Below are 13,528 nucleotides of genomic sequence, written 5' to 3'. Positions count from 1 at the left end.
TAGATGTGTGTTGCCTATTGAAACAGAGAGCGACACAAGAAATTAGTCTGTGAATGCATTAAATGATGGCAGAGCAAACTCAAATATGAAAATCTCTGTGTAATAGAAAAATAACATATAATCTGAAGAGCTTCAAGGTTTGTAATATGTCTGGGTTCTCAATGTCTTAATCCATTGTCTTATTTCAATGCATATGTATCAATTGATTTGATCTATTATATTAAGTTTACTGTATGGTACATATCAGATCCTTATGGTCTGCAAACCATTTTTAGTTTTCACAGTTTACACAAGATGGGCTTCCTCACTTAGAGTTTCATCAATAAGAGATGCAGGCTGCTTGGAAGTGTGTAGACTTGGCATCTCTCTTTGGGCAGCCTAATGAAGACTGAAGCATCTGTAAGGCAAGATCTGAAAAGGTAAGAGTTAGCTATCCCAGCTTCTGTAACTGACCTGAAACTTGGCGGATGAGTAAGGTGCCTTCCTGTGGGGAAATGCAGTCTAGATTTCCAGGAGAGAGACGGAGTAGAGGACCATTCTAGAGGACCAAAAGACAGCTGATCTTAGATAGTTTGAGTGGGAGGAAGAGAGTCAAAACAGCTCCTATAACATTGGTTAAGTTCTTAACTGTTATGATAAATTATGCCATTGCAGCTCATATATATCCACCAAGGCATCAGGAGCAAACCCAGTTAAACTTCCTGGGTATATATAGAGACAATTGGGCTGCATGCTATGGTTGAATGTTTGCAATATATCACGTCTCATTGCAAACATAAAATAAGGTTTAACTAATATTTAAACAAAACCTCCTAGATGCTATAACATAGGCAAGAGTATATCAACTCTTGGAAAGTAGTTTAGATGAGAGATCCCAGTTTGAAAAGAATAGCACAGTCACGCTTGGAGTAAAACTGGTTGCTTGTGGCATACTTAAATATACCCAAACTAACCAATACTGTCCATATCATTAGCAGGGATTGCTTTATTTGGCACAGACATTATTAAAGTTGATAACGGAGTATGCACCTTAGTGGCCCTTACTGAAGAGCATTATGTGAAAGCCTCATTGGTCAAAGATATGATGTGCTGTGCAGGTTAATATTTGTGGGGTTGTATAGATTCAGGGCATATGGTAGATTGCACCTTGGAATGTAAGAGGAGCAAATAGTAAAGAGTAACTGTTATCAAATGAACAAAATGAAAGAAAATGAAATACCCTATTGTTTCTGTGAAAATAAGAGAAAGGGGAACGGGAAAATAAGCGAAAGAAAAAAAGGAAACTAAGAGAAAGGAGAATTAAGAGAATGTCGTAGATCTGGAGGATAGCGGTCTGGTATTGTGAATCAATATATGCATAGAAGTGATGGTGTATGAATGGGTGGGTGGGAAAGGGTTAAAATGCCAGAGAGTATGAACTGGTGTTTTAAAAATTATTATGAGTGTATAAGAAAGTAGGAATGCATAGGCTGATTATATTCATTGTTCCGGTGAATGGTGAAAATGAAAGAACCAGAGACACATTTGGGATAAATTATGCAACATCATGAGTGAGTGTGACAAAGTGAGGCAAAGTTATTCTACTAGGTGCCATGAATGGGTGGGTGGGAATCAGAGAAGACAATACATGATTGGCCCCTCTAGAGATTCAAGAATGAATGAGAAAGGTGATTGCTTGACGAATATCTGCTTTTAGAAAAAGGTCTGGTTTGAATAGGTAGTTTAGATATAAGTCCCTATATGCATGCATGGCAAATATGCATATAAATATAATGGATTTTATTGTTTATGAGAAAGCTCAAGAGGACACAAGGCAGATTAAAGTGAAATACTGTGGATAAGAAAAAAATTCTATTCTATTCTATTCTATTCTACTCATGTAAGAACATGACAGCTTCAAGAAATGAGAATGAGAGAAGGGTGTTGTATAATGTCTACGGAAACAAAATAGTTGCAAAGAAGGTAGTAAAAAGAATAATGAATAGAGAAAAGAGGCAGAGAACATTCAATAGAATGGAAAAATAGTGTATTGGAAGAGAGTGAAAAGGGCTAAATAAACAGCCTCCATAATTTATGGTCCATAATTTTAATAATAATGATGATGATGATGTTTTAATAATAATAATAAAGCTATATACTCAGATGTTAACTTAACAGCTCTTAGGTTCTTGGTTAAGACTTGAACTGGTAAGTTTTTACCAGTCTCAGACTATGAATCGAATTGAAGATTAAATCTTAAATATTTTTTTTTAATAATGAAGTCTTGTCTGACACACAAACGCACACACACACACACACACACATACGGATCTATATTTTCCAATACTAATAATGGGAGCAGCTCTGTGGTCACAGCGTTCCGTGACGTCATGCTGGCTACATGACCATGGAAACGTCTGCTCAGTGGCCCTTGCTATGGAGATGAGCCCTGCTCCCTAGAGTCGGCAATGACTAGCAGAGTAAAACCCCCGGGGACTCCTCTACCTTTACTTTTCTCTGGTCACCAGATTGAGTTTTAGCCAGATAAATAACATTGATTAAATACTGACTACTATTTTGGGAGGTCTGTTTTTAATTTTAATTTTTCATTGGGAACATGTCTGAAAGAGGCTACTAAAAAAACCCCACTCTTTTTCTGAAACTCTTTTTCTGCCCTATAGGGAGCATAGTTAGAAAAGGGGCTTACTTGTACCTCATAAAGGAATTGTGCAACTGTTTTGAAGCAAACTCCTTAATGGCAGCAGGACTGTTGCGCCCTCCCTGTTTCAATCGAATCTTAAAATAGCTGTCATGCTCTCTGGGGCTTAGGAGAAAATAATACAGCTGGGTGGTTGTCCTTTGGGAGGACTGCAAGGCTACTCCAGATATTCATCGTATCTAACATAGTTTGTTAATTCTCCATACACCGTAACTTAGCTCTTTGATCCACGATAGCCAGCTGTTCTTCCTTTGCAGTTTAACCCCAGGGTTTTAAAAGCTCTCCTTAGATGAATTTGAATCAGTGCTAATAATGGTGGCATCATCTACATGCAGCAAGATTGGCAGGTAATTTTCTACCGGTTTTGGAATTTATAAATCAAATTCCTACAAGCATCTTAAGGGTATTGGTGAATCCATATACACATTACATAAAATAGGACCAATATGATCTTTGCTGTATGTCAGGTGTCATCTGGAAAGCTGTCCAGTCCTATCTCACTTTGAACTGGTATACAACAGGGGTCTCCAAAGTTGGCAACTTTAAGACTTGTGAACTCCTAGAATTCCCCAGTCAAATTTACACACACATGCATAAACACACACATATATTATAAATCCATAGTATTAGGCTTTTTAAATAGACAAAATATTGATTTTCTCCAAAATATGGGCTTTTACAATTGAATCCGATGCAGCCTCAAAATTTACAATCCCTAGGAGAGAAAAGGATGGAAGAATCTCTCAGTCTCTATACAATGAGCAGCAACTCTACCTTACGAAGACACCGATTGTAGGTCTGCAATCTGCTTGAGATCATAACTATTAGGAATGTCTCTTGCCAGCTGACAAGGAAAATACCTTCACAACAGAATGGAGAAATGTCAACATGTGCTATGCAAATGCAGAGAGAAATATAGTGGGTACCTTGTGGTTTGCTGAATAATAATAATTGTGGTGGAAATGTCTGCTTATAAGAGCACATTTCTTGCCCCTTAGTTACCAGGAGGTGAAAGTGCTGTGTAGAAGAGGACACTTCTTGCCCTTTCGGTTACCTAGAGGTGATCCCTGGGTATGACAGAAGAAACATGAAAGTAAATTGCAATGGGAAAGGGTAACTTAATGATGAATCATAAAACGAAAAGGGAGAACATCAAAAAGGTATGGATACTGCATGACTGTGCCTTGAATACAAGAATGTCTAGTACAAAATACATGCATTGAAGTGGTTGGTCACGTAGAAGGAATGAAGGAGGATCCAATTATACAATGAATAATTGTATTATTCAATGATATAATTCATATAATGATATATATATATAATATAATATATTCAATGAATAACTGTATAAATTGTATAAAGGCAAATCAATAGATGCAATCTACATAGACTTCTGCAAAGCTTTTGACTCAGGAGTACACGATAAACTTCTCCTAAAACTAATATCCTATGGCATCTCAGGACCCCTTCACAAATGGATATCCGCTTTTCTGTCTAACAGACAACAAGTGGTCAAAATTGGCAATGCTTTATCAAATCCTGTTCCTGTCAAGAGTGGCATTCCTCAAGGCAGCGTCCTTGGACCAACACTCTTTATACTATACATTAATGATCTTTGTGACCACATCTCAAGTAATTGTGTTCTCTTTGCTGACGATGTCAAACTATTTAATACCACAGACAACACTTCTATCATTCAAAATGACCTTGATCATCTAACTGCTTGGTCTAAAAATTGCCAGCTCCAAATCTCAACCAGCAAATGCTCAGTCTTACATATAGGAAAAAAGAACCCAAACACTAAGTACATACTAGATGGACATTACCTTACTGACGACCCCCATCCCGTTAAAGACCTTGGAGTTTTCATGTCAAATGATCTAAGTGCCAAAGCCCACTGCAACTACATAGCAAAAAAAAGCTCTAAGAGTTGTAAACCTAATCTTGCGTAGCTTCTTTTCCAAAAACACCACACTACTAACCAGAGCATATAAAACATTTGCTAGACCAATTCTAGAATATAGCTCGCCTGTTTGGAACCCTCACCACATCTCTGACATCAATATAATCGAACGTGTCCAGAAATATTTTACAAGAAGAGTTCTCCATTCCTCTGAAAACAATAAAATACCTTATCCCACCAGACTTGAAATCCTAGGCTTAGAAAGCTTGAAACTCCGTCACCTCCGACAAGACCTAAGTTTAACTCACAGAATCATCTATATTGTAATGCCCTTCCTGTTAAAGACTACTTCAGCTTTAATTGCAATAATACTAGAGCAACTAATAGATTTAAACTTAATGTCAACCGCTTTAATCTAGATTGCAGAAAATATGACTTCTGTAACAGAATCATCAGTGCTTGGAATACTTTACCTGACTCTGTGGTCTCTTCTCATAATCCTAAAAGCTTTAACCAAAAACTTTCTACTATTGACCTCATCCCATTCCTAAGAGGACCATAAGGGGCGTGTATAAGTGCACAAACGTGCCTACCATTCCTGTCCTATTGTTTTTCTTTTCTTCTTCCTATATATATATATATATGCTTATACCTCCTAATATTTACTCATATATGTGTTTATATGCTATATAATCTTTTTGTATGATATTTACATATATTGTTGTGACAAAATAAATAAATAAATAATAAATAATAAAAGAATACATGTAAGAAAAGTAAATGGATTGAAAGGAAACAAGAAAGTCGAGTTTGGATGGATGGAGCTGAGAAGCTGAGAAAGAGACTAGAAGGAAATCATGCAGGGAGGTAAAGATAAAAAGATATGAAATACACGTTGAATGATGCTGGTGTAAACTAATTTGAGCTCTGTTTCCTTTTTGTTTCCTGTTCTTAATACCTTTAATTTCTGTGGATTACTTTTTCTTCTTTTTCTGCAATGCATTTCCACTTACCCTGAAGTGAAAGAATGTGATGGGTTTGTGCACTTGTGTGTATGCATGTGTATGATCCAAGTGGCATTCATAGGGCAAATTAGAATACTGTAGTCTCACTTACTGAAGAGAACTTTGTAAAAGGTAAACTTGGCCTTGGCTAGGAATTCCAGTATGAGAAAGAATATCCATCACTTTCCTTATTCACGGGGGGGGGGGAGCCTGTAATATTGAAGCTACAGGCTTTGCAAAACTATGTTAGACATTCATATTTTCCCATTCTTCTTGCGTCCAAATCTCTTTGAAGAAAGGCATTGGCATATGCATTTCCCACCCTTCATACCCCAGGATCACTCCATTCTTATTCATTCCAGATGAAGGAAGGGAGGGAGAGAGGGGAGAGAGGGAGGAAGGGAGGGAGGGAAGGAATGGAGGAAGGAAGAGGAGAGAGGGAGGGAAGGAAGGAAGGAAGGGGAGAGACAGAGGGAAAGAGGGAGGGAGGGAAGGAAGGAAGGAAGGAAGAGGAGAGAGGAGGAGGAGGAAGGAAGGGAGAGATGGAGGAAAGAGGGAGGAAGGAGGAGGAGGAAGGAAGAGGAGAGAAGGAAGGAAGGACGGAGGGAAGGAGGGAGAGAGGGAGGGAAGGACAGAGGAAGGGAAGGAAGGAAGGAAGGGTAGAGAGGGAGGGAAGACGGAGGGAGGGAGTGACAATATGACTTTGGGCCAGTCACTCTCTCTCAGTGTAACATACCTGAAAGGGCTGTTGTGAGGAAAAAAGGAGGATAAAAGTCTGTTGGATATATTTGCCATCTTGAGTTGTTTGTAAAAATAATAAAAGGTGGGATTTAAATAAACAACAAACAAGCAAGCAGGCTTTGAGCATTAGTCCTACCTTAGGCATGCATAGTCTGTCTAGGTGACCTTGGGCCAGTCATTTTCTGTCTGCTGAAGTTGCTGTTGTGGAGAAAATAGGAGGAGGAAGGACTATAATGTATGTTTGGCACTTTGAGCTACTTATAAAGTTAATAAAGGTGGGATAAAAACATCTAAAAATAATTTTAAAAACTAACCAACCTTAGCAGAGCACAGTGTAAAAGTAAATCTTTCTACTGTCACAATTGTGCAGTGCTATGGAGGCAGTATTGAGATTCAAATCTCCCCATAAACTTTATGATACTGATTGAATGAAAGTTTTGGGCTGGCTTGAGGGAAACCCAGGGTCAGGTCCAGTCTCTGAATCACTGAAGCTTCCATATGTTTTTCAAAGATAGCCTCATGTAAAGCACATTGTGATAATTCAGTTAGCAAGCGACCAATATCCGAGTTAGCGGTCCTTCTTGATCTACAAAAGTACAAACTGACATAGAACTTGTAGCTATGCAAAAGCTCTTCTTGCCAGGACAGCCACTTGTTCCTTGAACAGGAACCCCGAGTTCAGGAGAATTCCCAAACTTAGAGGCATGGATCTAATACACAGATGGCTGAGCTTAAGAATCCTGTTCACTTCCTCAGATGCAACAGGATCAAATTCATCCCCAGCGGCCAACCAGGATCATGACTCCGTCAATTCCAAAGGATCTGCCTTAAGGCCAGAGCACAGCTTAGTGAAAACTTGGGTAACTTTAGCTGACAAATGCCTAGTGTGTTCCTTACAGCAACTTTGCAAATGGGTTACTCTAAGCAAGGATACCAGCTGTCAGCAGGCATAATAAGAGTGGAAAGTTAAGTTTGGTTCTCTTATCACCATGAAGTGGGCCTTATTAATGGCTATCACCAAGGTTTAGTCAGCTTCACTCCCTGTTCTCCACCCTGTTAAAGACCTTGGAGTTTTCATATCCAATGATCTAAGTGCCAAAGCCCACTGCAACTACATCGCAAAAAAGGCTTTAAGAGTTGTAAACCTAATCTTCCGTAGCTTCTTCTCCAAAAACACTACACTACTAACCAGAGCATATAAAACATTTGCTAGACCAATTCTTGAGTATGGCTCGACTGTCTGGAACCCATACCACATTTCTGACATCAAAACGTGTCCAGAAATATTTTACAAGAAGAGTTCTCCACTCCTCTGAATACAACAAAATAGCTGATGCCACCAGACTTGAAATCCTGGGTTTAGAAAATTTAGAACTCCATCGCCTTCGACATGACCTGAGTTTAACTCATAGAATCATCTATTGCAATGTCCTTCCTGTCGAAGACTACTGCAGCTTCAATTGCAACAATACATGAGCACACAATAGATTTAAACTTAATGTTAAACGCTCCAATCTTGATTGCAGAAAATATGACTTCAGTAACAGAGTTGTTAATGCTTGGAACTCACTACCTGACTCTGTGGTCTCTTCCCAAAATTCCCAAAGCTTCAACCAAAAACTGTCTACTATTGACTTCACCCCATTCCTAAGAGGTCTGTAAGGGGCGTGCATAAGAGCACAAATGTGCCTACCGTTCCTGTCCTATTGTTTCCTTTTGTTATATCCAATTATATATATATAAATATATAATTATATAAATATATCCACCACACAGACGGTGTTGGCAGGGGGGCAGAGATCGACCCCGAGGCGCCTCATGTGTAGGGTGCCGCAGGGGTCGATTCTCTCGCCTCTCCTGTTCAACATCTATATGAAACCGCTGGGTGAGATCATCAGTGGCTTTGGAGGAGGTACCAACTGTATGCTGATGATACGCAGCTGTACTTTTCCACCCCAGGCCACCCCAACGAAGCCGTCGAAGTACTCTCCCGGTGCCTGGAAGCCGTACGGGTCTGGATGGGGAGGAACAGGCTCAAGCTTAATCCCTCCAAGACGGAGTGGCTGTGGATGCCCGCACCCCGGTACAGTCAGCTGCAGCCACGGCTGACTGTTGGGGACGAGTCATTGGCCCCGATGGAAAGGGTGTGCAACTTGGGTGTTCTCCTGGATGGGCGGCTGTCTTTCGAAGATCATTTGACGGCCGTCTCCAGGAGAGCTTTTTATCAGGTTCGCCTGATTCGCCAGTTGCGCCCCTTTCTGGACCGGGATGCCTTATGCATGGTCACTCATGCTCTTGTTACCTCTCGCTTGGACTACTGCAATGCTCTCTACATGGGGCTCCCCTTGAAGAGCACCCGGAGGCTCCAATTGGCCCAGAATGCAGCTGCGCAGCTGCGCGGGTGATAGAGGGAGCTTCCATGTAACACCCATCCTGTGCAGACTGCATTGGCTGCCTGTTGTCTTCCAGGTGCGCTTCAAGGTATTGGTGACCACCTTTAAAGCGCTCCATGGCTTAGGACCGGGTTACTTACGGGACCGTCTGCTGCCATCTTCTATCTCCCAGTGACCTGTGCATTCTCACAGAGAGGGACTCCTTAGGGTGCCGTCAGCCAAGCAATGTCAGCTGGCGGCTCCCAGGAGAAGGGCCTTCTCTGGGGGGGCTCCCACCCTGTGGAACGAACTTCCCCCTGGACTTCGACAACTACTTGACCTTCGGACCTTTCGCCGCGAACTTAAGACTTATTTATTCCGTCTTGCTGGACTGGCTTGATTTTTTAAAAAAAAATGTTTTAGATGATTTTATGGGTTTGTAATTTTTATTAATTTTAAAGGGTTGATCGTATTTTAATATTTGGCCAAATTGAATAAGTTTTTTAATGTTTGTTTTTAATACTGTATGTGTTGTTGTTGTATTTTATTCTGGCTGTAAACCGCCCTGAGTCCTTCAGGAGAAGGGCGGTATATAAATTAAAATATTATTATTATTATTAATAATAATTAATATAGTTAGTACATACTTATGCTTATATATATATGCTCATATATTGTATAGTTATTTCATGCTTATGCTTATATATACTGTGTGACTAAATAAATAAATAAATGCACCCCAAAATCAGCATCCTGGCTTTGTGCTGGAGAGTTAACTATGACTGTAAGGAAGTCTTAACTTCCTAGATTTTGATTGTGTAATGCAAAAGAGCATTTTATGTATCTCACCCATAAGATGTGTTTTGAAACCAATTAGAAGCGTGACATTTAGATTGCCATTCCAAACATTTTGATTACGGGAAAAAGACTGAAATTAAGACATTTTTCAACATTCCTTATAATCAAGAAGTCAAGAACATGCAGAACTTTTGGTAGTAAGGCTGATGAGCTCCAGGAGACTCAGATTCATTTTCACTGGTTCCTTTTAAAATATGGGAGTAGATAGTTTTTTATTTATAACCATTCATTTAGTGATCGTTCAAAGTTTCAACGTCACTGAAAAAGTGACTTATGACTGTTTTTTCCACACGTATGACCATTGCAACATTCGCCTGATCACATGATCAAAAGTCTGGATTCTTGGGAACTAGCATGTATTTATGATGGTTGCATGTGATCATCGCAAAAGGTAACACGCAAAGTTAATGGGGAAGCCAGACTTACATAACAGATAACTTACAACTGCCGTGATTCACTTAACGACTGTGGCAAGAAAGGTTATAAAATGGGGGCAAAACTCACCTAACAATTGTTTTGCTTAGCAACAAAAATGTTGGGTTCAATGCAGTGATGAAATTCAATTTTCTTTACTACCGGTTCTGTGGGCGTGGCTTGGTGGGCATGGCAGGGGTAGGATACTGCAAAATCTCCATTCCCACCCCACTCTGGGGGCAGCCAGAGGTGGTATTTGCCGGTTCTCCAAACTACTCAAAATTTCTGCTACCAGTTCTCCAGAACCTGTCAGAACCTGCTGGATTTCACCCCTGGTTCAATTGTGGTCATAAGTTGAGGACTACCTGTAGCTGATATGTTGGCTTATTTTAAAAAAAGAAAAGGAAGAAAATGTTGTCGCATCTATCCAAGCTGGCCCAGTGCTTCTTTGCATCATGATTAATCTCGCTTCACTTCTTATCCAGTTGGAGGAGTCTATATTGGCTATAAAACTGGGGGATAAAACTGCAAAAAGCATTCTCTTGATGCAGACATTTTGTAAAATAAAGACTTCTAGAGATCCTGACTTTTATACATATACTCTTTATTCTTTGATTTTTCATTTTATTCTTGTTCTAGCAGGCAGACAGTTGTATGCATGGAAGTTGCAAGATACAAAAAAAAAATTGTTAATGACTAGTAAGATCAAAAAATGTTGCCTCAATGTTACTGGCTAGGCCATCAACTGCTTTTGACTGCCTTCAAATCCAGCACTTTCAGGTATTCTCAAAGGCTAATTCCAAATGAATAATAACTGTAAATTGAAGCAGAAAAGTGAAAAATATATGTGGCAGATTAACGAAAAAAGAATATTACTCTTCATTATAGCATGATTATTTAATTATATCAGTTGCCTTCTAGTGTGTGGGTTTATTTTGTTTCAGTTTTCATACTTTCTCAAATTTATAGCTTCTTTTTTTTCATCTACTTCTTTCTGAACATCTTGCTTTTTCATTGAATGCAGGCTGTTTCTGTTATTTGGTGAACTCCATGCTGTCTTTTCTCTCCGTTGTCTGTCTTTTTGTTTCATGCCTCTCTTTTGTGTGCCAGAGCAAATTTCATCCTCTTTCTTTCAACCTACACGATTTACCTAAACACATATTTGTGGACCTCTCTTTACTCAGCTCAGGAGCGCATGTAGTGCATCTGCTCCAGTAAGGAAATTGTGCCTGTTATAGGAGGAGTCATGGGTATATTTATAGTCCTACCTGTTGGAAACCAACCATTCCAGCTGGAAGGAGTGCCTCAGCGTGGATGTTGTCTGGACTCTCTTATTAAACCGTAAGAGAGCTAGGTATGACCTTCCTTGCATGATTTAGAGCCTTATCTCGTAGTTCCCAGAAAGCTACTAATCTGGGAAGATTCCTGTGTAACAGGCAGAGAACAATAAAGTAGTCATCTTAAACCTTACAACTGTGGTCTGTTTGGTCACATCTAACATTACCTTATTTTAAATGAGCTAAACTAATAACCAATTTTGATCTTAGAAGAACAAATATCCATGTACCTTCTATTTATTTTACGTAATATTTTCCACTAGATAAATACGAATTGATTGATCTTTCTTTCAAAAATTGCAAGCAGTGAAAATTGCCATGGTATTCCTCCGTATTGTTCCTCCAAAGCTTATTTATAGAGACTACTGCAGACAGTGGCATAAACAACCATTTCCTCAGAACCTGTTGCAGTGAATTTTGCTATTCATTTTCTTATGAAGTGTCTAGGCTATCTTTCATCTGCATGGATGCCTTCATGGTGTAGAATAACAAAACAGCCCTTCCTCCACTATTGTTTAACATTTAGATGAAACCATTGACAGAGCTCATTGAGATGTTTGGGAAAGGTACCGTTATACTGACAATATTCAATTGTACATCAGCTTTTGTAGCACCTCCCTTATTAGCCATCCTCCAGGTGGTGATAGAATAGAATAGAATAACAGAGTTGGAAGGGACCTTGGAGGTCTTCTAGTCCAACCCCCTGCTTAGGCAGGAAACCCTACATCACCTCTCTTCTTAAAAACTTCCAGTGTTGGAAGAGCATTTACAACTTCTGGAGGCAAGTTGTTTCATTGATTAATTGTTCTAACTATCAGGAAATTTCTCCTTAGTTCTAGATTGCTTCTCTCCTTGATTAGTTTCCCACCACTGCTTCTTGCCCTACCCTCAGGTGTTTTGGAGAATAGTTTGACTCCCTCTACTTTGTGGCAGCCCCTGAGATATTGGAACAGTGCTTTCATGTCTCCCTTAGTCCTTCTTTTCATAAGACAAGACATTTATTTTTATTTATTTTATTTGTCACAACAGTATATATAAGCATAAGCATGAAATAACTATATGATGTATAAGCATATATATAAGCATGAGTATGTAATAACTGGGACACGGTGGCTCAAGGGGCTATGACGCTGAGCTTGTCGATCGAAAGGTTGGCAGTTCAGCGGTTCAAATCCCTGGTGCTGCCGTGTAACGAGGTGAGCTCCCGTTACTTGTCCCAGCTTCTGCCAACCTAGCAGTTCGAAAGCACGTAAAAAATGCAAGTAGAAAAAATAGAGACCACCTTTGGTGGGAAGGTAACAGCGTTCCATGTGCCTTTGGCATTGAGTCATGCCGGCCACATGACCACGGAGAAGTCTTTGGACAGCGCTGGCTCTTCGGCTTTGAAACAGAGATGAGCACTGCCCCCTAGAGTTGGGAATGACTAGCACGTACTGTATGTGCGAGGGGAACCTTTACCTTTACCTTTATGTAATAACTATACGAAATTGGATACAATCAAAGGGAACATTAGGACAGGAACGGTAGGCACATTGGTGCTCTTATGCACACCCCTTACAGACCTCATAGGTCTGTAAGGGGATAAACTGGATAAAACTTATCCAGTTCCAGCAACAATTCTTTATATGTTTTATCCTCGAGTCCCCTATTCATCTTTGTTGCTCTTCTCTGCACTCTTTCTACAGTCTCAACATCCATTTTACATTTACATTGATTTAAAAATAAGTCATCTGATTTCTGGCACGCATATGCACTTAAAGCTTTTGTAGACCAGAGGTCTCCAAACTGGCAACTTTTAAGACTTGTGGTCTTCAAGTCCCAGAATTCCTCAGCCAGTGTGGGAATTCTGGGAGCTGAAGTTCACAAGTCTTAAAAGTTGCCAGTTTGGAGACCCGTGGTAGAGAGGGAAGAAGGAACAGCTTTAAAAGACAGGAGGAAGAGCTACTGCCAAGGCAATTGTCAGGTAAGAGGGAGCTGAGCCCAGGCCAAGAAAGTAACATGAGTAAGTCCTTCAGACAAACCCCTCCCTAGTACAAACAAAGATAGAGAGAATGAAGGAGGCCACACATTCAGATTTTCAAGATTCTGTTTCTACAGCTTTACAATAATGTTAATACTGATCTACATGACATTGATTTCCTAGTCTGATCTATCTTGAAGGGTTGTCAGGTTGGTACAAGTTCTTTCTGTCACTGGTGTGT

This window comes from Ahaetulla prasina, chromosome 1 (assembly GCF_028640845.1).
Source record: "Ahaetulla prasina isolate Xishuangbanna chromosome 1, ASM2864084v1, whole genome shotgun sequence".
NCBI lineage: Eukaryota > Metazoa > Chordata > Lepidosauria > Squamata > Colubridae > Ahaetulla > Ahaetulla prasina.
Note: the sequence above shows the minus strand (reverse complement) of the source record.